This window comes from Lynx canadensis, chromosome A2 (assembly GCF_007474595.2).
Source record: "Lynx canadensis isolate LIC74 chromosome A2, mLynCan4.pri.v2, whole genome shotgun sequence".
Taxonomy (NCBI): Eukaryota; Metazoa; Chordata; class Mammalia; order Carnivora; family Felidae; genus Lynx; species Lynx canadensis.
The window spans coordinates 116,188,480-116,211,608 of NC_044304.2; the positions used below are offsets into that span (position 1 = coordinate 116,188,480).

Here is a 23,129-nt window from a genome sequence, read left to right on the forward strand (position 1 = left end):
GAAGCAATGCATTTTATTTTAGACATGTTAATTTGAGCATGAATGGCTTATCCAGATGGAGACATTCAACAGGAAGTTGAAAACATGCCTCAGGGGAGGGTAGAACTGTAGATACAGATGTGGAAGCACTGAAGATAGAGTCCTAAGGGTCATGACATTCTTGAGAGAAGCAACGGTCTCTTTTTCTACACTGTCTCCCTCAAAAATCTCTTCCTTCTTAGTGGAAATATTTTTACTTAGGAAGTGGGAGGAGATGATGCAACAAGAGGTCACACAAGGAATAATCTGAGAAGTTTCTGGGTTAATAGTATTAGGGGAATGAAAGGAAAGGAGAGGTTTAAAAGGTGGGGTTGTGGTGGTCAGCCTCCTCAAATACTGCAGAGAAGCTGGATTGTTTGAACACTAAGACTCTCCCCACCCCCTACCCCCGATTCCATTGTGTCTGTTTAAGACTCCTGACGTAGCACTTATGTGATATATTTTTGTAAATATTTAATGTTTATTTATTTTTGAGAGAGAGACAGAGTGTGTAGGGGAGGGGCAGAAAGAGAGAGAGAGAGAGAGAGAGAGAGAGAGAGAAACACAGAATCTGAAGCAGGCTCCAGGCTCTGAGCTGTCAGCACAGAGCCTGACGTGGGTCTCGAACCCACAGACAGTGAGATCATGACCTGAGCTGAAGTTGGATGCTTAATCGACTGAGCCACCAGGCACCCCTTATGTTATATTTTAATTGCTTATTATTCTCCCCCATAAAGTAGGTGTAATTTGATATTATTATTTTATTTCCAGCATTTATCACTAACAAATGAGTAAATGAATGAAAACACATGAATGAAAATGTCAGTTGTGACAGTTTCAATAGAGAGGTGGGTGTGAAACAAATTGTATTTGCTTGTGGTAAGGAGAGTCAGGGAGATATACTGAGATATATAGTTTTTATTTTGTAAGAAACAAGAAACAACCCCAAACACATAAATTTTTATAAGTGTTGGCTTTAATTGTGGTGATCGAAAAATGAACTGCATTGTGTCAGGGAATGTTCTGACTTCAGATAGGTAGGAGGAAGTTCTGCTAAGTATAACATTTCTGTTTATTTTGAGATTGTCTGTTGACCTAGTGGGACTTCAGAGAGATTTAGATGACAAGAAAAGCCTCTGACAGGTATCTATGAAAGCTGGATTAAAACAATAATATACGCAATCAACTGTGGTCCAAGGGCTTGTAAACCAGTGCCAGATGGAATGCTCAGAGAATTGGGAACAGCGATCTTTATGCAGCCAGGTGAGACTAATCTGGAGAAGCTTTAGGAAGGAGATAAATTTAAGCTGTTTTGAAAGGGGACTATTCTAGTCAATTGGCAAAGAGTCTTAAAGCACAGGATTAGGTATTTTAATTTGATTACTTGAGGTAATTTGGAGCCACCCCAATGTTCTGAGAAGACTTGGTATAAATGTTGTTTGGAAGATGACTCATTTCAGTAGTTCTTAACTCTAGTTACGTATTAGAATTACCTGCAGAGCTCTGAAAAATCCTGGTGCCCAGGCTGCACCCAGAACAATTAAATGTAGAGGTTGGACCCAGCTATTAGCATTTTTTAAAAAGTTCTATGGATGATCCCAGTAAACAGCCAAAAGTGAGAAGCACTGTTCTAAGAGTAGGGAAAATTGCAAGCAAGCAAGAGACTGAAATTAGAAAGGTTAGCATGGAGGCTGGAAATTGGAGTCTGACCTAGCTTAGTGAACAGAGATAAAAGGGGTGAAGCTAAATAAAGTATTCTGGAGGAAAGCTTCGTTGGACTTTGTGACGCATGTCAGTTGCAATTTTTCATAAAGCTATATTCCAGGAGCATCACTGCTCTTTATTATGATAGATTAGTTGGAAAACGAGCAGGTAACTTGCTTTGCTAAAATTTGGGGCTTGTTCTTTAGTAAAATTCTCAGTTTCTGAAGTAGCGAAGTGGGTCAGAAGAGAAAAGAAAATCATGTTAAAAGTATGGAAGCTTTTGTTTATATTGGAAGGATGAAATAAAGCCAATGACGGATGCTCCGGAATTAAGAATCAAAATTCAGACTTCAAATTGAGTTATGGTTAGGAGATATTGGGCTGTGGTAAAATTATCCCTCTAGAGTAACCTTGAAGGAAATGAAAAGTAAGCCTATTAAGGACACTGAAGAGAAGGATTCCCCATCATTTTCAATCATAACATTCACCTTTCTGGAATGAAGAAGTTGTAACAGATATGGGAAATGGATGGGTAGTGTCTCAGAAATTATGACCTCTCAGAAAGGTAGGCTGGCAAGCAATGATGAGAGTTCCAATGTTCCTATTAGATCACTTTAAATTTATTCTGGCATGTCCCACCTTCAAAGTTTAGAGGAAGGGCAGAATGTCCTAAAGTGGCATATTATTTATTAAAAAAAAAAGTGGTGTTTCATAATATAACCTGTATATGAGTATTTGATAAAATATAGATGCTGAAAGAAAAACTTCATTGGCAAGAGAATCCTGAAGAGAAGCAATTGAAGCAATAGTTGTGGAGCAAAATCATTTTTTTCCAGCTCTGAGAATGAAGCTGTCTTACAACTGTGATAAGCCTACATCTAAGAGCTGCTGTCATTATTTAGAGAAGAAACTTGGAATTGTAAGTGAAATGTAATTGTTCCTTGATTCCTGCTCCCAAATGCTGGGTCCCTGGTATGTGCAGAAATAAGGGGGCTGGCCAGGGCTGTTCCTAGCTGCAAGTCAGGGGAGTCTACATGTGATTTGAGAGGCAGGGCCTCCCCTGTTTCTCCCTCCCTAAAACTTCTTCATATTTGCAGGGAATGGAGGTAGAGTAGGAAGTTAGGACACTTTTTCAAGAAGACCCTTGAGGAAATAAATTGCACTATAGGGATCAAAAACACACCACGAAATAACATTCACCCCCTTTCCCTCAGAGGAGTCCAGGGCACTGGCTCGGCAGGAGGGGATGTGGTGAAGTTGGGGGTCAGAAGGGAGAAGAGGATAAAAGTTCAGAGGCCTGGGTGGGGTGCAGCAGGAATGAGCCATTAGGTATCCTGTGGGAAGCAAGTGAGGGGGAAAAGGAAGACTTGAAAGTTATGCTGAGTCTCTGAGAAGAGAAACCTGATTCTTCCATTCCACCTCCACCTTGCCTCACTCTTGGGCACACCAGCCACTCTACTTGATTTCATATAGCTGGCCTGATTACAGGGAGGGGAACACAACATGTGTCCAAAGCCACTCTGTACTCTTTAGTACATTCAGGTCTCCTTAAATGCTTCCAGTTTCCCTTCCTCGGATTTGCTGTTCCAGGAAAGAAGGCTCTCAATTAATACTGGACAAACTCCCCTTGCATGTTGGTTTGTAAAATTAATGATCCTACTGGAAAAGTAAATTAATCTTTGAGTGCTTGGTTGAGGCTAAGGAGAAAAACCACTGTGTAGGGAACTAGGCCTTCTTAATGTACCTCACCCATAGTATTCTCTCCCTGTCTTTCATAATAACCACACTCACGGGGGGGGGGGGGGACCTATATAGTTTGAAACTCCATCTCTGAGTCCAAAGGACCATGATGCATTTACTCAGTCTGCAAACATTTGTTATATATTATCCTGCTTTGTTCAGGACTGTGCAACGAGCCCAAGAGAAGCCAAGAAAGGCTGCATTGAGGAGGGCTCCTGATGTGATAGTCCTCACATGTCAAGTTTTACTTGCACTTTCTACATTCACGGTTTGAAAGGACTGCGGTAAATATGTTGTAAAAAAAATTTTTTTAGGAAAAACGCTAACAGCTTTTCAAAAGCCCCCACACAGGTCTGACGGTTCACAGAGATCTTTTGGGATGAGCTAGATGTTAAAGGAATCAGAAGTTCTCTGATTGCCTTGCTGTGTTTTTCTAGCCAGAGCCTCTGCTGCACTGCATTGCTCAGTTCCTTTCAACTGAAAAATTCAATCTGCGCTCCTGTCAAAATGTGTCATCTCACCCCCGGACACTCATCTCAGTTCACCATCCTCCATGCAGAGTCAGAGTTGAGGTGGCAAGGATGGCGCAGCTGCCCCTTCTAAGGTCTGGAGAAGCCAGATGTTTGGGAGGAGCTGAACATGTGGTGAACTGGGAATGTCCAGCAAAGCCAGCTCTGGGAGTTATCACGGGATACCAGACCCTCGGTTCTATGAAAAGGGCTCGTGCCAGTCCATTTCCTCGGGTGTGAATCACTCTCCCCGGCTGGGCCTTCGGGAGAAAAATTCACGAAGGACACCATCAGTGTTGTAGACCCTGCTAAATACGCATCGGAACCATGGGTGTGTGTGCGAAGGGGAAGGGAGGAGATTCTCCAGAGGCTTTCCTTCGGGAGTCTGTTTATCCTTTGTGCCCCAAGACTGGGTTCTTTTCATGTAAACTCTTGGAAAGGACAGGGAGGAGCCTCTTTTACGTCCCATGAAGTACCTTGCCTGTTAGTAAATGCTGAATGACAGCGGCGATTTCGGCCCGGAAGAACAGCGCCGATTGGATCTGACCGACCCTCTTGCGGGCGCGGTTCCGGGCCGGGGCCAGGAGACCCGGGAGAGGAGGCCGGGCGCAGGCGGCGCCGTCAGGCCCCGACGCCGCGGGCGCTGTCTGCCGGCGCTCGGAGGGGGGCTCCACCTGGCCGCCGCGCCGCGGCCGGAGGGGCGGAGCCCGGCTTCCCGGAGGCGGCGACGCCTCCTCGCGCCCGAGCGCGCGCTCCCCGGCGTCCGGCGCACGCGCGAGGCCGAGGAGGAGCGCGCCCCGGCGGCGGCAGCAACGGCGGCGCGAGGAGCAGGGGGAGGAGGGCGGCTGAGGGGAGGTTGGCCGAGCGCGCGGTGGTGGCGGTGGCGGCGCCGGCGCCGGCGACCGTAGCCGGGGCGGAGTGGGGAGCGAGGGAGGGGGCGGAGGGAGGGGAGGCGGAGAGGAGTGAGAGCCGCATTTCCAATTCCCAACTACGAGCCCCGAGTTTGTAGATGGGGCTGCTCGGCGGCGCCTGCGGCTGAGGGAGAGCAGCGGCGGCGGCGGGCGCAGGGGAGCGGCGGCGTCGCGGAGGCGGCCGAGGTGCGAGCCGGTGAGTTGCCGGGGCCCCCATGCCTCTGGGGTAACGGTCTCGCCGCGCGCCGCGGCCGGCCGGGGGGCGCCCTGTTGCTCGTCGCCGTGCGCCACGCGGGGACCCTGGCCCGCCCCGCCCCCTCAGCACCTGGGCTCGGCGCGCCGGGGGCCCGGGCGGCGGAGGCGGCGCGGGTGGGGAGGGCTGCTCGCGCGCCTGGCCCGGCCCGGCCGGCGCAGAAGGGGCGCGATTTGCCGGGCCCCTGGCTCCCGGGCTGCGGGCGGGCGGGCCGGAGCGCGGCAACGTGTCTGGCCCATGCTGCCCGCCGGCGCGCGGCGCCCAGCTCTCTCCACGCGCTCCCCGGCGCGGCCCCGGCTGGGGCAAGGCTGGGGCTGGGGGCGCGCAGGGCCCCCTCCGGGCTCTGGAAGCGGTGCGCGGGCGCCGACACCCTCTGCGGCGGGAGTGGCGTTTAAGGCATGAATGGAGAGCCGCGCCGGGGGCGGTAGTTACTGTGACTGACACCTTCGGGGTCAGTGCCGAGAGGGGGCGATTCCGCCGGCTTCTGGCGTGCTCCCGAGCCCCAAGTTCTTGCGGGAGGAGGCTTTCTGCAACTACTGCTGCTACTTCCGAGGCACGAGACTCCTTTGGTCAAAGTGGTTGTGGGCCGTGCACACGCTGCTCCGGAGGCGTTCGTCGCTGAGGCAGTGTTTTTCGATCCTCGGTACGTTAATATGGAACCAGAAAGGTGCTGGTGTCTTTTGTTTTTTGGGTTTTTTTTTTTTTTTTTTTTTTGGCGGGGTGAAGGGCCCCTAGGGAGTCGATTGAGGGCTCAAACAGGCCAGTATGATGGCAGGATGTGGATTGGTTGGTGAATTCCCTCCCCCCCCCCCAGAAGGACTTTCTTAACACTTTATTGGGAGTTTAGTCTCAATCTCACCAGCTCCTGAGATTACAGTTGGAGATTATAGCCGTTAAACTTCCATCACTTGGGGCATGCATTTATGTAAGGGGGCTGGGGGCAGGCGAGGAAGGGAATTGAAGGCTGATGGGGAAGCTCAGAAAATTCTCCGCATTACTTGTAAACAGCTTGTTAAGGTCAAGAAGCTAGCCACGTTTTACTCTTTCCTACGCCTTGGGGGATTGTTAGAATTTTAGTTTATGCTTCCTGAATTAGTCTTCTTGTAATCTGGCTCACAACATTTGAGGTGTGTAAAAATGCTCTTCAATTGGAGTATGGTTTAGCAGCCATTTCTATCCTTGGCATCTTTGAAATGGTCGTTTGGAAACTTGTGTATGTCGAATATATTAGGCAAGGTAACTATCAATGCAGAGATAGTTGCGGTACAGACGTATAACAACGGACGTCAGGTAATAAATGCTTATTTTAGGTATCTACTGTGGAGTTGTGGTAAGGTATGAGGCCTGATTGTAGTTACATCTTCTGAGGCCTTTTTACAGTAAACAAAGAACTTTTGTGGGTTGTGTCATTTTGAGGTCATTTGTATCGGAAATCTATCATATATTTAAATACCTGTTTAAATATATGTTTGCACTACATGTCACTTTTTAAGGTCCATGTTTCTTTTATTTTAGACTAGGGTTACATAATATTCAAATGGTAACACTTTTAATTGCTCTATTTTGTCCTTTGGGGTTACACAGTAAATATCTTTATGAAAAAAACACCACGGGTGTGTGCGTGTGTCCATCCGTCCATCCGTGTGTCCTCATTGATGCTACTCAGTTCCTTTTTCACCTGGAATTTTTTTTAATGAATTATTTTACATTCTAGATTAAATAAAATTAAGGTGCTTAAGCAAGTCTGGTAGCACTATATAAGACAGACTCCTTTTTTGTTCTCAGAGCCAACTGTTGGATTTTTTAGAAATGAATCATATTTTTCTTAAACATTTGAGGGAGCAGTTTGCTTTTTTCCTGAGTCTCATTTCAGGCTGAAATTGTTCCAGAAGACTACACCGCCTGCTTCTCTCCCTCCTTCCCCACTCCCCTTCTTTTTAGCTTGGGATAACCAAGACAACCATAATTGTGTTACCTTTTAAAAAGGCTCCTTTTAAATTGAAGTTGAGTATTTACTATATTTTTAAGATATATTTTACCATTTTAATAATTGATGGTTAGAAGACAGCAGATGCTTTAATTAAATACCTTTGACATTTTTGACGTCGAAGCTTTGTTAAAAGGGAGTAACAGCAAATTATTACTGAGAGTTGCAAATAATACAGGGTAAGTGCTAGTCAAAAGCTATCTAATTGTAAAAACACCAAGGAAATAAATATTCAAAGAAACAAGAGGACCCATTTGTATGTTTTACATCACTTACTTTATACAAATTATAGTAGTTCTGGGTGGTTTTTGAAAGAGTGTTTTGCAGAGTAGACATTAGGTATATAACACTGATAATTTTCTTTTCCAAGGTAATTTATTTGGTAAGTGACTAAATTATATCAGAACTCTACTTCGGGTAAGTGTGGTTGACTTACAAGGGATATGCTATTTATTTCAGGAAGAATGAACACCTGCCTGTTTTTAAATAACACAAATATTGGGTTGTCTGAAGATACTGTTTATTACTTAAAAAATTATACTGAGAAAAATTATGCTAGTTTTATTTTACCTGTCAGTTCTTTACTTCCAAAACTAGGCTTCACATTTATGAATATCATAAGAACATATAAACATAAAATATCTCTTTACTGATAGGTTGCTAGTTTTGAATTAAAGATTTTCTTTCATTTTTGTAGCAACCAGTTTCTGCATAGTGAATCTTGTGGTCATTCTCACAGAAGCTGCAATGATTTCTCCACTCTTCTTATTTGTCTATGACCACTGGGGGGAGACTATACACTTTAGGTTGACCATATCACTCCCTTACGTACACTGGCTGCTAATCATCTCGGGCACTTTGCCAAACTGCTGGCAACGTTTTGAGGAGGATGCGCTTAGAATCAAGTCTTGATCAAGGTGTCTAATGACTTTTTTTTTTTTTTCCTTAACTCACACCACACTCGCAAAGTACCTCTCTTTATAGATTGTGTTATTAACAGTCTGCTTTTTGGTCTGTTGTTAAGTGGGCTACTAACTAACATCATGAAAGATGAGATTCATGAGTACATTAGAGCTTTCAAAGCCTGACTTAACTGACGTTAATCTTAGTAGCCATGTAGGCTTGATTACTTGCCTAGTTTACACAGAAGTTGTCTGGAAGGATCTGGAGAAAACTCTTTTCTGTGAGGTGTTCCATATCTGAACCTCTTCAAACAGGTTGGTCTTCTATTTTAAAAAGCTTTCAGAGGAAGAGATATTATGGCACCCCTTGTACCCAATTTCACCACAAAGGGAGAAGTTCTTCCTTTTTTTGTAGTAGTAAAGATAAGATTAAAATTCACAACTTTGTTGACTTTGTTAAATTATGCTGTGGCTGTTCTTAGAAGCCTGGTGTGTACTTTTTCTCCTCCGATAGTATTTAACCTAGGCAATGTCCAATTTAGTAATAGTGAAGGATGTTATGTTTATTGTAGCTTAGAAAGAACTTAAATTTTTATGTTCTTCCTTAACTAAGACCTTTGTACATCCTTGATCATAGTAAATAGGATAGAATGTGGAGTAGTCTTTATAATTTTATCATCCTAGATTCTTCTTTTTAAATGGTTTTGCTTTTGTCCTAAATTAAAAAAAAAATGTTCAACAGGATATTTTCTGCTTAGGAAGTGTTCATTTCTAGCTAACTTCAAGATTGTGTCGAGTACTTGGGGATGATGATTTCTAAAGGCCTGTTTTGTTAAAGTTATCAGTGACTCAAGACAATATGAGAAATACAGTGTGTTTTTCATAAAGCTTGTTATTTTCAAATCCTTTCCTGCCTACTAGTTCCTATACATGAACTCATCCCTATGTACTTCACCATCTCATATCTCTTCTTCTTACATTACTCCTTTACCACTTCTTTAACATCCTCCTTATTCACTATATTCTATCTACATAGCCCTACTTTTTGTCCCAGAAATGTAATGGTTTGTTCCTAACTTAGGACTTTGCACTCTGCCTGGAATTCTCTTCCTAAAACATTACATGACTGGCTCCTTTTCATCATTTCAAGTTTCAGTTCAAATATTATCTTCTCAGATAAGCAGTATTATCTAAGCACCCCGTAGAATAACACTATCCTTATTTCTTTCTATCTCATTACCTTTAAATTATTTTTCCTGCCAACTGCTTATCACTATCTGACATTGTATTTTTATATTATCTGTCTACTCTCACTAGACTGTAAGCCCCATGGAAACAGTAATTGTATCTCTTTTGTTTAACTATATTTCAAGGACTTAAACCTGTTCCTGGCACACAGCTGCTATTAAATAAATATTCCCTCTTTAAGAATCTGAGGTTCTCTCCTTACTCAGCTTTTGGTGTTAAAATGTCCCTTTATGGAATGATTTGAGTAGATGGTAGGCTACTTTTGGCTCTAAGTAATAGAAATTCATCTAACTGGTATAAACAGGGGTAAGATTTATTATAAAAATGCAGGGAGTATCTGATGAAATCCAAAGGTTGAGACAAAGAACTCCATCTGGTGCCAGAATGACACACTTCATCTCTTTATTCCTCATGCACATTTGCTTCATTTCTTCTCTTGCTGTGGAGGATCACTTTTTCATCCTCTTAATGGAATACGTGGCTGGCAGCATCTCCTGAGTTTTCTCAGTACCATCCCGGATGACAGGAAAGAGATTCATCTAGTACCCATTTCTCCCCAGTTCCACGACTTATGTCATACTATTAGAACTTGGTGGCATTTGCTGTAACCATGTGAAAAGGGATTGGAGAGACAGCCCAAGTAGATGCTACAAGGATAATTAATGTTCACCCTTTATACTACCCCTAGAAGTTTGGTTTCCCTTCTTTTAAATTTTGCTGGTATATAAAGTTAGAAGATCTGAAAAGCACTGTTGTGGGGATATTCAAAAGAAATGTCCTTTCTTTCATGGTAGGAATTTATAGTTTGGTTGAGGACAATATATATACGTGAAGGAAAGAAGTGATCAAACACAGCATGATGGTAATATAGGAGCTGCGGAAGATATTTGCAACTTGTATTGCAGACAAAAGGCAAACTTCCTTAATATATAATGAATATCTGCAAATCGATAAGAAAAAGAACAACCATAAAGTTAGGCAAAGATTATAGACAGATAATTCACAGAAAAGGAAATCTGAATGATTCCTAAGCACAGACAGTAAAACCTTGGGTTGCAAGTAACTTGTTCTGCCAGTATTCCACAAGACAGCAAACATTTCTAATAAATTTTAACTTGATAAACTAGTGATGTCTTGCATTACAAGTAGTACGTGACACCGAATGTCACACGATCACAACTGAGCCAATGGTTCTCTCGCTCGCTTTGGGATTATGAGTGATCGTCTCCCATGCTCAGATACTTGGTCTCAGGCTGCGGTATTTGGCAGAAATCATTGATTTTTCAGAACATTGGAAGGTGCCCTCAACTGGCAGTAGTGTATTTTTTATCACTTCAAAGAACCTATGGACAGTCATTTGCTTTTCCATACAAGAGTAAGCTTAGGAATGAAGCTTTCCTTCATTCTAGGTCAGGCTGCCTGCAGGTATAGACCCTTTGCTGCCTTATTGCCAGTTTCATTAAATAGAGTAAATGACAAGAGTTTATTAGTACTTTACTGTAGTCAACATCCGTGCAAGTCTATAAAATGGCCCCCATGCAGAAAAAGGTTGATAAGAAAGGCTACCGGTGAGAAGAAGCAGATGACTACGATGGAAGTTAAGAGGGAAATCATCAAGAAGTACGAACGAGGTATGCAAGTGGCTGAAGTTGTAAGATTTTATAAGATTTTCTATGTCTGCATCTCATCTGTAGAGGAAAAGAAGGTGGTGGAATCCCTCACTTCAAATGAGGTTAGGGAGTAAAATGTGGGTTGTGTAAAATGTGGGAAACAGTGCAAAATTTTGTAGAAAAGCATCACTCGAATAAGGCTGTAGCAGTACAAGTGATGAATCTGTTTAACGACGACACAATGTCTCTGTGAAATCTTCAAAAGGAGACAAAAAGCAAGTGTCATGGGATAGGTTCCTTGTTAAAGCTGCATGAAAAGAAAAAGATTCCATTGAGCTAATAGATATCAGTGATTCCATACATAATAAAGTCATCCTGCATGACTCCCTCACACTAGCCACAAAGGTTGTCAAAGGTAAGTGAAGTGTATTTTATTTTTCTTTATATTTTGTATTTTCTTTATTATTTTGTATTATAGTATTGTAATCATTTTTATATGAATATTTTTGGGTTGTGGAACGAATCATGTGAGTTTCCATTATTTCTTATGGGGAAATTTGCTTTGATATACAAGTGCTTTGGATTACAAGCATGTTTCCAGAACGAATTATGCTCACAAACCAAGGTTTTACTGTATATTCAAACTCATACATAATATAAATTAAATTAAAACTATGAGATACAATTTTCAGAAATTAGACCAAAAGAATTTGATAATACTTTTGAGGAGGATAGACACTAAAAGGTGCTCTCTTTTGTTGCTGGTGGAAATATAAATGAATAGAATTTGATGTGATTGAACTTTCTGAAGAGTACTGAGGTAAATAGAAATACCTGGAAATATGCATAAATTAATGTAGGTATTTATGGGAGAGGAAAGAATGTACAACTTAATTATCTGCACTCTAACTTGTATTGTTTTATATTTAGCTTTAGTCATGAAACAAGCCCAGGCTAGGGTAAAGCCAACAAGATCACTACCCTTCTCCCCGCCACCAACAAAGGAGATTCCTTTTAGGATCATATTCAGTTTCTATTCCCAGATCACCCCTATCTTTTACTCTAGTGCTCAAGTTTGTTTCCAAATCACTGAGATTTTCATATACTTTGTATCTTTCGGAGCCTAGCACTTTGTTAACTACTTAGTAAACACTTAAGTAGATTCAAGTGAACTGTGGCTCTTCATAGACTCCCTTCATAATTTTAAGCTTTTGGAAATCTTTTGTAAAAAGTGATTTAGAATTTCACTTGATAAATGTACTTAAGGTTTTATTATAATAAATGGTCAATAGGACAGTTTCATAAATTGTTTCTAATACATTAGTGGAACTTTACTTTTACATGGTTCTTTTCTATAAAATATTGTCAGATCTTAGTTGGATTAGATATTAAAAGTGGGTAGGGCAGCTTAAGATGCATGGAATTTTTCTAGAAAAATTTGTGAGAAAATAGGGAAATGACTGAGCAGATCAAGGGCATATGCTTAGGAAAGGAAAAGTGTTGAGGGATTAGTTTAGAGAAAGTATGTGGTAGAACCCAGAGGGGCTACATCTTAGGAAGAATTTTCACCTAGGAAAATGCTAAGCTAGTTTAGCTGAGTACATACTTCAAGGATATGATATATACTTTATAATATTTTTATTCTGTAGGTCATTTATCATGATTTGACTTTGGTACAGAGGTTCTCCACCTTAGCAGGCGTCAAATCCTTTAGAGTTATTCTACACCAAAGAATTCTAATTTAGTAGGTCTGGTGTAGGGCCAGATTATGTTTATATTTTTAAAGTCACTGAAAGCCAATATTTGTAAAATAATACATTCTGTAAAATATTCTCTTTAATAACCAAATCAGCATAGCTTTTAGGGTCCTATACCATTTACATAACGCTAACCCTAGAATTTGGTCTCTTACCATGATGTCTACTTTAGTCAGATTGATATCTCTACAAGCATCAAATTGATTTCCATTGCTTTGCTCACTTTCATACTCTTCCCTTTGTAACCTTGTTTGTTCTTTACTAATAAATGTTCAAGCTTGCCTCTCCCAAGAAGCTATCATTGGCTGGCCTCATGCACAACTTATCTTTACAGTACAGGACAGATTGTAGCACAACACTTACATAACTGTCAAGAACACATCATATGAGTGGCTGATTTATGTGCTTTCGCTCACATGAGCCTTGTGCATATGTATGCCCAGTTTTACTGTTTGAACATCCTTAATTTTTCTTCTTAGTACCAAGAGCTTGGAGCTTAGTCATAGTGTCAGTGGCATGAACAATGTTATTGAATGCTTATTATATTTTAAGACTATGCTAAATGCTGTCCACACATTTCATCTGCTCATCAGAAACAGATTTTTAAAATCAAAATAAAACTCTTATATATGATTGTGTCAGTTTTCTATGTCTGCTATAAGAAATTGCCATAAACTTAATACGTTTAAAACAAAAGAAATGTATTCTCTCACACTTCTGGAGGCCAGAGGTCTGAAATCAGTATCCTTGGGCCAAAATCAGTGTGTCAGCAGGGCTGTGCTCCCTCAGAGGCTCAGGAGGAGAACCTGTCCTTTGCCTCTGTCATGTTTCCGATGGCTACCAGCATTCCTTAGCTTGTGGTTGCATTGTTCTAGTCTTCAAGGGCAGTATTTCAAGTCTCTTAGCTCTGTTCTTACCACCTTCTGTGTGCATGAGAGAAGGAAACCTCTCCCTTTGCCTTTCTTTTATAAAGACCCATATAATGGCATTTAGGGCCCACATAATGATCCTTAATAATCTCCATGTCACAGGATTTCCAGTCACATATGCAGACTCTTTCTCCAAATACGGTAACATTTCACAGGTTCTAGGGACCAAGACCTGAGTATCTTTGGGGGACCATTATTCAGCCTGCTATAGTAATAATTTAAGTAGTCCAGAAAAGGAGTGCTGGTAGAAGTCTTTATGCCCCATTCCATCCCTCTCTTTGTAAGTCAGTATTTCTTAGCCAGGGGTAGATTTTGCTGCCTTCTCACTCCCCCAGGGACGTTTGGCTGTTATAACTGGGAGGCCACTTATCAGACGCCAGGGATGGGCCTGGCCCATCAGTGTATGGGACAGACTGCCATGGCAAAGAATTATCCAACCCTACATGTCATAGTGCTGAGATTGAGAGACACTATTTTAAAGTTAACTATTGCCAGGATTTTCTTGTGTATCTATCATTCTTGAAAAAAGCTATATACTTGTATCAGCACATGTTATGAGTAAAACCCCCTAATCTGAGTTGATTATGACTAGTGGTGGTTGTGGTTGATTGAAAGTTGACTTAAGTGAGGGGTCATTAAAAAATGATTCACATGTAGTTTAATATATTTTTACTTAAAAATATAAATATACATTCATGTGCCAGTCTTCTTTGAGTATGTATCTTTTGCCTGGAGCCCTGGGTCATCATTCTTCTATAGATTAGTGCATTATCACCAATTACTAGCTTTGGAGCAAGAACTTAAAAGTTTATGAAAGAATCTGAGTGTAGGACCCTTGTATGTTTTATTACTCCTCAGTTGTTTATAGTTGTTTTATGTTTAATTATACAGATCACTCTTGGTTTTCTTGTTGTTGTTTGGTCATTTGCTTTCTTCGGGTCTCTCCAAAGCATTCAACTTGATTTTCATATGAAGAACAATATAACTCCATGGTCTTGTATTAAATACAATTGTGTGTGTGCATGTATTTTACACACACACACACATATATATGTAATAGAAGTAATACGTATGTGTAATATGTTATATATAAAGAAATTCTGTTTTGTCTAACAGCTCCCCAAGATACTGGGAATACTACTCTCCATTGCAGCTAATTTGCATAGCTTCTAATCTGGCAGTATGATGAGAACTCATATCCTAGTTGCTTCCAAATTTTTGGAAGTTGTAGAAAATTCTGTTTTAATACTGTAATTACAGTTTATAAATTATAGGATGTTACTATAAATACTTTATTGTTATTACCAACTGAATGCTTGGGTTACTTTTTTACTAAAGGAAACATTGGCTTTTCATTATTATTTGGAGTTTTGCTTGTTAGTGAAATATTTTCACTGCTTATATAGTTTATTATCAGCGTGGCAAAAGAGCTTGAGACATGGGTTGTAATCCCAGTTTTTCTAACTTCCAGCTCTTTTACTTTGTTCAGGACACAGAGCTTTACGTGGTACCAGACAGTAAGCTTGCTGGCAGACATGTCTCGTGTTACCACTGAACTCAGTATACCTCGTCTCTAAAACAGAGGTTAGAATATCTATAGTGTTACTCTAAGATTTTAATTAGATAATATAAGTGTCCAGCACAGAGCCTGGTACATTTTAAGTGTTCAGTAAATGTCAGTATCCTTTCCATCACCTACCATTAGGTTCAATGTTATATGTACACTGAAAAATATTTGTTGAATAATGTTTTCAGTTGCCTTTGCCTGATTCATAACTTTGTTTTTTTTTCACTCTGCTATGAGCTATGTCTCATTCAGTAAATATTTTTTTTAAAGAGCTTTGCTTTTAAAGTAGTCCAATGAATTATGTGCTGTTAACTAAAGTTAATAAGTCTTATTTTTACATGACATTTAAGTGTGTTTACAAGATGAAGATATGAACTCAAAGATCCTTCCAACATAATCTGAAGAGTTTATAAAACTCACATAGCCCTTATTTTTCCTCCTGCTTTCCCTCTAAAAGTCTACAGAAGTAAATAGTGTTTGGTAACGTAGCCTTTTTTTTTTTTTTTTTTTTTTGAATGAAGAGAATGACCATGCTTGTAATATGTTCCTAATTGTTCATTATCACATAATAGGAATTTTTTAGTATCTTGTATGAATGTGGCTGTCTTCAGGTGGATTTGTCTTTTTGTATTACCTAGAATATATATGTCCGTGTACATATAAAATGTTTTATGGCAAATTTAGCTTTACATAAAATTATACGCCTTTTTATTCATGTGGTAAATGCCCTTCTATTTGGGACTTTGATGTAAGAAATGTAGGTAACTGAGTTAAAGAAATTTAATTCATTCAAGTTCCTTATTTCAGAAATTAAACAATAGTCATGCATATTTGTATGTAAGTTGATTCAGATGTTTTTCATTTTCTTTCTCAAACGAGTAATCTTTTGGAATGGGAGATAAATGAAAAAAACTTTAAACAATGTGTTAAGGTTGGAACACCTATTAAGGCAAAAGTAGGCAAAGTCATCCCTGGATGCCCTCATCATTCTTAACATTAGGTTCTTGAAAATCCAAAGGTAGACAGATACTCCCTGAAGGAATTTAAGATGTTATGGGGGAAATAAGGTTAAGGAGTTTGTGATTGTGAACGAACCCTTTAAAAATCTTTATAGACTTGTAATGTTCATCCAATTAAAACCTTAAATAAAATATATCAAACAGATTATCAACATTTTATACAATTAAATTTGGAAATACCACGTACTATATAGTTATTTTCCATTTACTCCTACTTTTTTGAAAGAAACTTTTCAGATTTCCAGTCTAGGGGGAATGGGCTGGGCAGTTCTTAAAATTTTTAAGCATTTTTTAGGGTGTCTCATAAAAAAGTGTCTTTCTTATTTTCACTTAAAAGTTACTCCAACTTGTAGTTCCAACTGTTTGCTCTAGAGATAGCATAACTTGGATATTTAAATTAAAAAAATAAGCTTTTAGTAACCTTTATTTAACTCAGCTTGCTAGAGCTGAGTGGGTATTTATAGTTCTACCCATGATAATTTCATGCTAGCACTCATCAGAACATAACATAATGTAACACTGACTTGGCTTGTCCTTCTCATTCTCATATCCTTTCTCTCCTTCCCCAAAGACTTTTCAGATTGAAGGCTGGAAATTTGTTTTGCTCCTTCTTCTGTCTCTTCTAAGAGCACACTGAAAATACCTTCTCTTACTCTGTCGTCTCTTTATTTCCCTTCTCTTTTATCTTCCAAACCTGCAGTTCCCCCTTTTCCCAAAATACCTCCAAAAAGAGCACCTTAGAACTCATTACAGTCAAGTAGAAATTTTCACTGGAAGTAAATGTGTGTATATATGTATATACTGGAATTTCACACAATAAAAAGGTTACTATATATGGTTTATGTGAAGAAAGAAACTGTCTTTGCATCCGCTCAGCCAAACATTGTCCCTTGCTCATAGGCTGTGTTTAATATTTATTACTGAAATTAGGAAGCACAAATTACCATATAAATAGCATTTTATCATGTGCAGCTAAGTTCTGAAAGAGTTTGAAGTTTAGGAAAAGAAATTCTCATCTGTAGGGAGGGACTTTGCTACTCACTTGATTGAATTAATTTTGAGATGAGTCCTTTCAGCTCTAAACCTTTGATTCTAAAAGAGCAAGAAGTGTGTTATAAATTGATTAGGTATTGAGTAGCTAAGAAAAAAAGAACACTGTTGGGTGGGGTAACATCAGTGAAGGCATTTAAGTAGGAAGAGATGTGTTTGTGCATATACAAAGTAAAAAAGAACAATGGTTAGAATAGTTTATATTAGAGAATAGAGGAATTAGGCTGAATAGATAAAAAGCTAGATTTTTAAAAGAAAAATTTAAACATTCCCATATAATAAAAAATTTTTTCTAATCTAGTATTGTCATTAAAATGACATTTTTACATGATCTGTGTGATAGTTTTGTGCTGGGTGAGTTACAGTGAAGAAGAGAATAGTGGAAAGAGACTTGCAGTGATAAAAAAAAAAACTTTTTTTAATGTTTATTCATTTTTGAGAGAGAGAGCGCGCAAGTGGGGAAGGAGCAGAGAGAGAGGGAAACACAGAATCTGAAGCAGACTCCAGGCTCTGAGCTGTCAGCACAGAGCCTGACCAGGAGCTCAAACCCACGAACCGAACCATGAGATCATGACCTGAGTGGAGGTCGGACGCTTAACACTGAGGTACCCCTCTTGGACTGATGATTTAAAGGAAATAAGAGCTTGAAAGTGGTGGCAGAAGGAATGAGGAATGAGAGTTGGATACAGGGAAATTATGAGTTCCCTGTGTCCAAATGACATAAAGGGGTGTCTTGAAGTTTGCAGGGAATTCCTAGGCAAAGGACAGTCCCTGGATCTTCAGGGTTTGGGGATCTTTTCCCAAGGTAAGCCCTGATCTTGTTTAAAGGTTCATTTAGGTTCTTATTTTTTAAATAACTTTTTGTACTCCTTAGATTTAAGCAATTTATTCTTAACTATATTTGACCGCTTTATTATTATTAAAGGATGGAGATGTCTTTTGCAATCACTTACCTGGGTATTAGTCACATTTCATTTATCCCTGCATAAAATACTGTTTAGTTCAAAGGAAAGATATTTACAGTAAGGATGATGGGTGAGCTATGTGGTTGTCATGGAAGGGAGGGGCAAAGGAACTGTAAATATTAGGGAAAAGGGAAACTTAGAAAATCAAGATGCTTAGGGGTGCCTGGGTGGCTAAGTTGGTTAAGCAGCCAACTCGTGATTTCAGCTCAGGTCATGATCTCGTGGTTCATGGGTTCGAGTCCTGAGTCAGGCTCAGTGCTGACAGCTCAAAGCCTGGAGCCTGCTTCGGATTCTGTGTCTGCCCCTCTCTCTCTGCTCTTCCCTCGCTCACATTCTGTCTCTATCTCTCAATAATAAATAGACTTTAAAAGTTAAAAAGGAAATCAAGATACTGATAGGAAGATTATAAGAATATTAAAGAATTTTAAAACATTTTAAAAGTATTCAAACGCTTGAAAGATGCATTAAACAATGTTAACATTAAAACAGTGTTAGAAGTTGTGGGCAAATGAGAGAAGTATGTGACTTGATTTTTACTATTAGATAACACATGTAAAGTATGGTCATGGGCTTTCCTCTCTGACATTTTTTTTTATTTCGCTAAACACTGTATACCAAGTACTTATTTTCTGTATAGAGCTAAATTATTATGAGACATTTACTAGGTGAGCAAGAAAATTGGATGATTTTGATGTTAGAAATATCAAACTGTATTAGCTTTGTGCATCTATTTGCGTTATTTAAAATATACAACTGATTCTGGGGCAATTTTGCCTCCCACAGGACATTTGGTAATATCTGAAAACAGTTTTAATTGTCACATTTGGGGTGGAGGTGGGAGTGGGGATGCTTGTTAGTATCTAGTGGGTAGAGGCCAGGGATGCTGCTAAATAATTTATAGGACAACCCGACATAACAAGGAAATATCAGAATGTCAGTAGAGTCGGGTATAGCTCAGTGGTAGAGCATTTGACTGCAAAATGTCAGTAGTGACAAGATTGAGAAATCCTGGAATACAGAGTAGGCAAATTCTCCTGTGGGCAATTTTAGAAACCTATCAATTTCTTTTTTTTTTTTTCTAGGATTGACCAGATACTGTCTTGCTGTTAACATACTTTTTTTCAACTGCTTATAGTACAGTTGTCACTATTTTCCTTATTATGTTCTTATCCTAAGGGTATATCTTAAGCACTTTAATTAGACAAATATTTCCAGTAGTTCTACCCCTCTTAGGGTAGTTTTTTTCTACTAACCTTGTGTATCTTTTGTTTCCTCTCATTAATTTAATTCTTGAGGGATCACTGTTTCCAAATTGTGAGAGCCTCTTGATGTGATTTCCTAAGTACTTTCTTTTAACAGGGATTTTTATGTGCTTTAAGGTGCTTTATGTCCCAGGTTTGGGCTGAGCTAGTTCTTGAGTCTAGGTTTTTTCTGATAGTGTTTGCATCTGTTCTAACTTTTTTATGCAGGATTTTTTTTTTTTTTCTGGCAGCATTTGAGCCTTTTCTAATTTTTCTATATACAAGAAGTTTGTTTAAATAAAATTATTAGCTGCAAAGAAAAAATTGCTTAGGAGTTATTTCTTTTAGAATAATTTTATCCTTGCTTAGAGGTAAAGATTGCCCTACATACAAACAGCTATATATGAAAAGGTTTTAGAATAGCTTTATAATGATAAGTGGAAAACATTGAAATTCTAGAGTGAAGGTATGCAAAGTTTTTTATTTGGTGTTATTGTTAAACAGTGCAAAATAATTCATTGGAATATAAAGATAAAAGTTGAATGAACATATCACTGATGGAGAAAGATACTTTGAAAGAACCTTAACCCATCTTAGTTTGGTGTTGATCTAAACATATTGGTCTTTTAGTAAAATATAAGTGAACTATACCTTGTATACAAGCTACTCTATGTAAAATAAAGAAATTGAGAGGGAAAGCAAAAGTATAAAGAAAACTATTCTGTAGTGGTCAGGGTGTGGTGATAAAAAAGGAGAAAGAGAGAAGAGTGAGCGAGAGAACATTGCCCCTCAAAGATGACAAATTCTCAAAGTTGTGGAGTACGTGCAGGTTTTTTTAGTAGACAACTTTTTGTCTGCTTCTAGTACATATAAATTATATTTTCATGTTCCATTTTCATCTGTGCAAGTGTTTCATTAATTGGCCTTTATAAAATCTAAAACTGATCTTCCTGTTCATAGATCAGTTATTAACAATCGGCTTTCATTAGTTTACTAAGTGATACATTCATGAACTGCACCACAGAACCATCCTGCCTTACCACTTCAAATATATACGGTTATGTGTCTTAGTCTTGACTCCTTCCTTGGGCTTCTTGTCAACTGTTGGAGCTGCTGTCTCACAGAACAGGCATCATGTCCTCACTGCATGAGCACACAACTCTCATCAGTAAGCTTATTTTAATTGTGGAGATGTGTTAGCTAAGAAACATTTAAGTATTTAAAGAGACTTCCCTTCTGAGTCTAGGAATTCTAGGGTAGTCGAGTACACAGTGTTTATGTTCTGATCAATCCAGTTTATATGGAGGGAGGGATTTTATGTTGGCCAATGAACAGGACAGCTTTTCCTCCCTAGTAATTTATGATAAATTTGTTTTAATTAACTTTTGAAAAATACTGTTACATGGTAAAGAGTTAAAATAATACAGAAAAATGAATGTGTAGTGAAAGCTAAAAATTTCTGTTCCCGGTCTTACTTCATAGAGTTAATCATTGATAACAGTTTTAGATTTAGTTAGTAAAGTGTTTCTCAACAATTCATAATTGGCATTTTGGCAGTACTGTTTTGTATGGTGTTGTCCTGAACACATCTTAATGCTTAGTGCCCCTGTTTCTCTGCCACAGCCATTGGGGCATCAAAAATGCCCTCACGTACTTCCAAATGCTCCTTGGAAAGAGGGTGGAACTTACCCTGGATGAGAGTATTGTCATTATTAAAATTATTCCACGTGTCTTAGAAAACATGTCTTTTTTCCATTTTACACAGTAATTATATTGACTCCAGTATAAAAGAAGAATATTTGAGCACACATGTACTTCTCAAGGGAGGCTTTTTCTTGGGAAGAACTGAATGTCTTAGATTACAATGTTTATTCAATCTTATCTGCTTTCCTTTATGACAGTGTTACTGTCTTGTGTTTTCAATTACCTTTTTTTTTTTTTTTTCTTGAGTGTTCTGTGGTTTTTGAGTTGTGAGCTCATGCTTGGCTGGGTTTTATTGAAAGGTTTCTGTACAGCCCGATTAAAGAGCACATTCCTCCAAGGAAGATTTGCTAAGGCTTTTCTTTGGCATCTTTGTAAATTCTCTGCTCATGGTTTTCTGAACTTGGTAGGTGTATTGGAACCCTGAATCCTTGAGAGTAGGCTGTGGTTACAAATTCTCAGGCTATATTTTCCTCTGATATGGAATCCAAGCTAAGACAAGCTAATGCCCTCATTGTCTTTCGTGACCAGCAGGCACGTCTTTGCTAGGCCACTCTTTTACAAGGTGGGGGTTAACCCTGTAAGGTCCCAGCCTTAATTGGAGGGTCTCATATGCAATTCTCCATTTTGAGCAAACTAAGGCCTAAGCTGCTGCCTCTGAACTTCTAGGTACTAACATCTGCAAACCCTAGAGGAGCCAACCGGTCTTTTATCCTCTTCGTGTGGGCTCATGGAGATTTTCTTGGGGATTTGTTTTGTATCTGAGAGGATGTTTTTGGTGTTTAGCATTTCTAGCTGTTTTGTAAATGAAGGAATTATTTTCAGATTATCAAGCCTAATTTTTTGCTGGACCTCCAGGCCTCATTTATCTGTTTTCTAACTTCCGGGAATTTCCTAAAATTTCTGGTTTGGCTAATCTCTTTGATTTCTTTCCCACCTCACCTCCAGTATTCTTGGCATTTTATTCTTTTTTTTTTTTTTTCTTTAATGTCCATTTTTGAGAGAGAGGGAGGGAGGGGCAGAGAGAGAGGGAGACACACTGTCAGCACAGAGCTCGATGCAGGGCTTGAACCCAAGAACTGTGAGATCATGACCTGAGCTGAAGTGGGATGCTTAACCAACTGAGCCACCCAGAAGCCCCTCTTGGCATTTTATTCTTTTTAAAAAGTGTTTTTCCTGTCATTTTACTGTGACCTCAGGAGGAGAAAATGTGGGCATGTGTGCTCAGTCTTCCATTTTGGCTGGCAGCTTCTCTGTTTTTAGATCTAAGCTCATTAGGGCTAACTGATGAAAAGTAAATCTCTATAAATGCCTTTTCATTTAACTTTGATTTTTTAAGTTTGAACTTGAAGAGCATGATCTTTGGTTATAAAAGAGGTGAAGGGGCAGGGATGGAAGATAAAGTTCAGACCATTCACTGTCCAAGTTGAGCAAGGTCTTCCTGGGCTGGGGAACAGTTGAGGATCCTACCATAATGTCTAAACATACACGGCATATCCACATTACAAAAATGAGAAACCATAGTTGTAAAATTATGTGCAATAAATGGTAACTTCAGTATGCATGTCTGGCATAATACTAAGAATTAGAGTTCAAAGATAAGTAAGATGCATTTCTGCCCTCAGCCCACTAATTTTGTGGTGGAGACACGTAAATGAAAATACAGTCAATTTTCATTATTCATGGTAGTTATGTTTTAGAAATTCTTTGTGAACACTGAATTAGAAAATAGTCATTGCTTTTAGGGGAAAATTCAGGGTTAGATTCTTATGAGCCTCTGATCACATTTTTATTAACTGGTCAGTGCATAACCGTGTTATTTGTGTTTTTTGTTTAAAGACACCTTAACATGTGTTGTTGATTCATTAACATTGAATGGTCAACAGCAATAACTCATGCTTAAAGGAAGCTCATTGAACACATGTATTTTCTGTGCAAGGCACATCATCAGGCTTCTTGTCCTTAGGAACACTAAATAGCACTTAAGCATTATGCTTGGGGGACATTTTAGACAGCAG

At 39.3% G+C, this 23,129-nt stretch overlaps 1 protein-coding gene across 1 annotated transcript in view; it reads left to right on the forward strand.

The window, feature by feature from the left end:
- The first annotated feature begins 4,915 nt into the window (after positions 1-4,915).
- MPP6 (membrane palmitoylated protein 6) overlaps positions 4,916-23,129 on the forward strand; it is a 112,501-nt gene continuing 94,287 nt past the window's right edge. The window contains exon 1 of the mRNA XM_030308108.1: positions 4,916-5,078. The gene's annotated coding sequence lies outside the window, so the exon portion shown is untranslated. The remainder of the gene's footprint in view (positions 5,079-23,129) is intronic.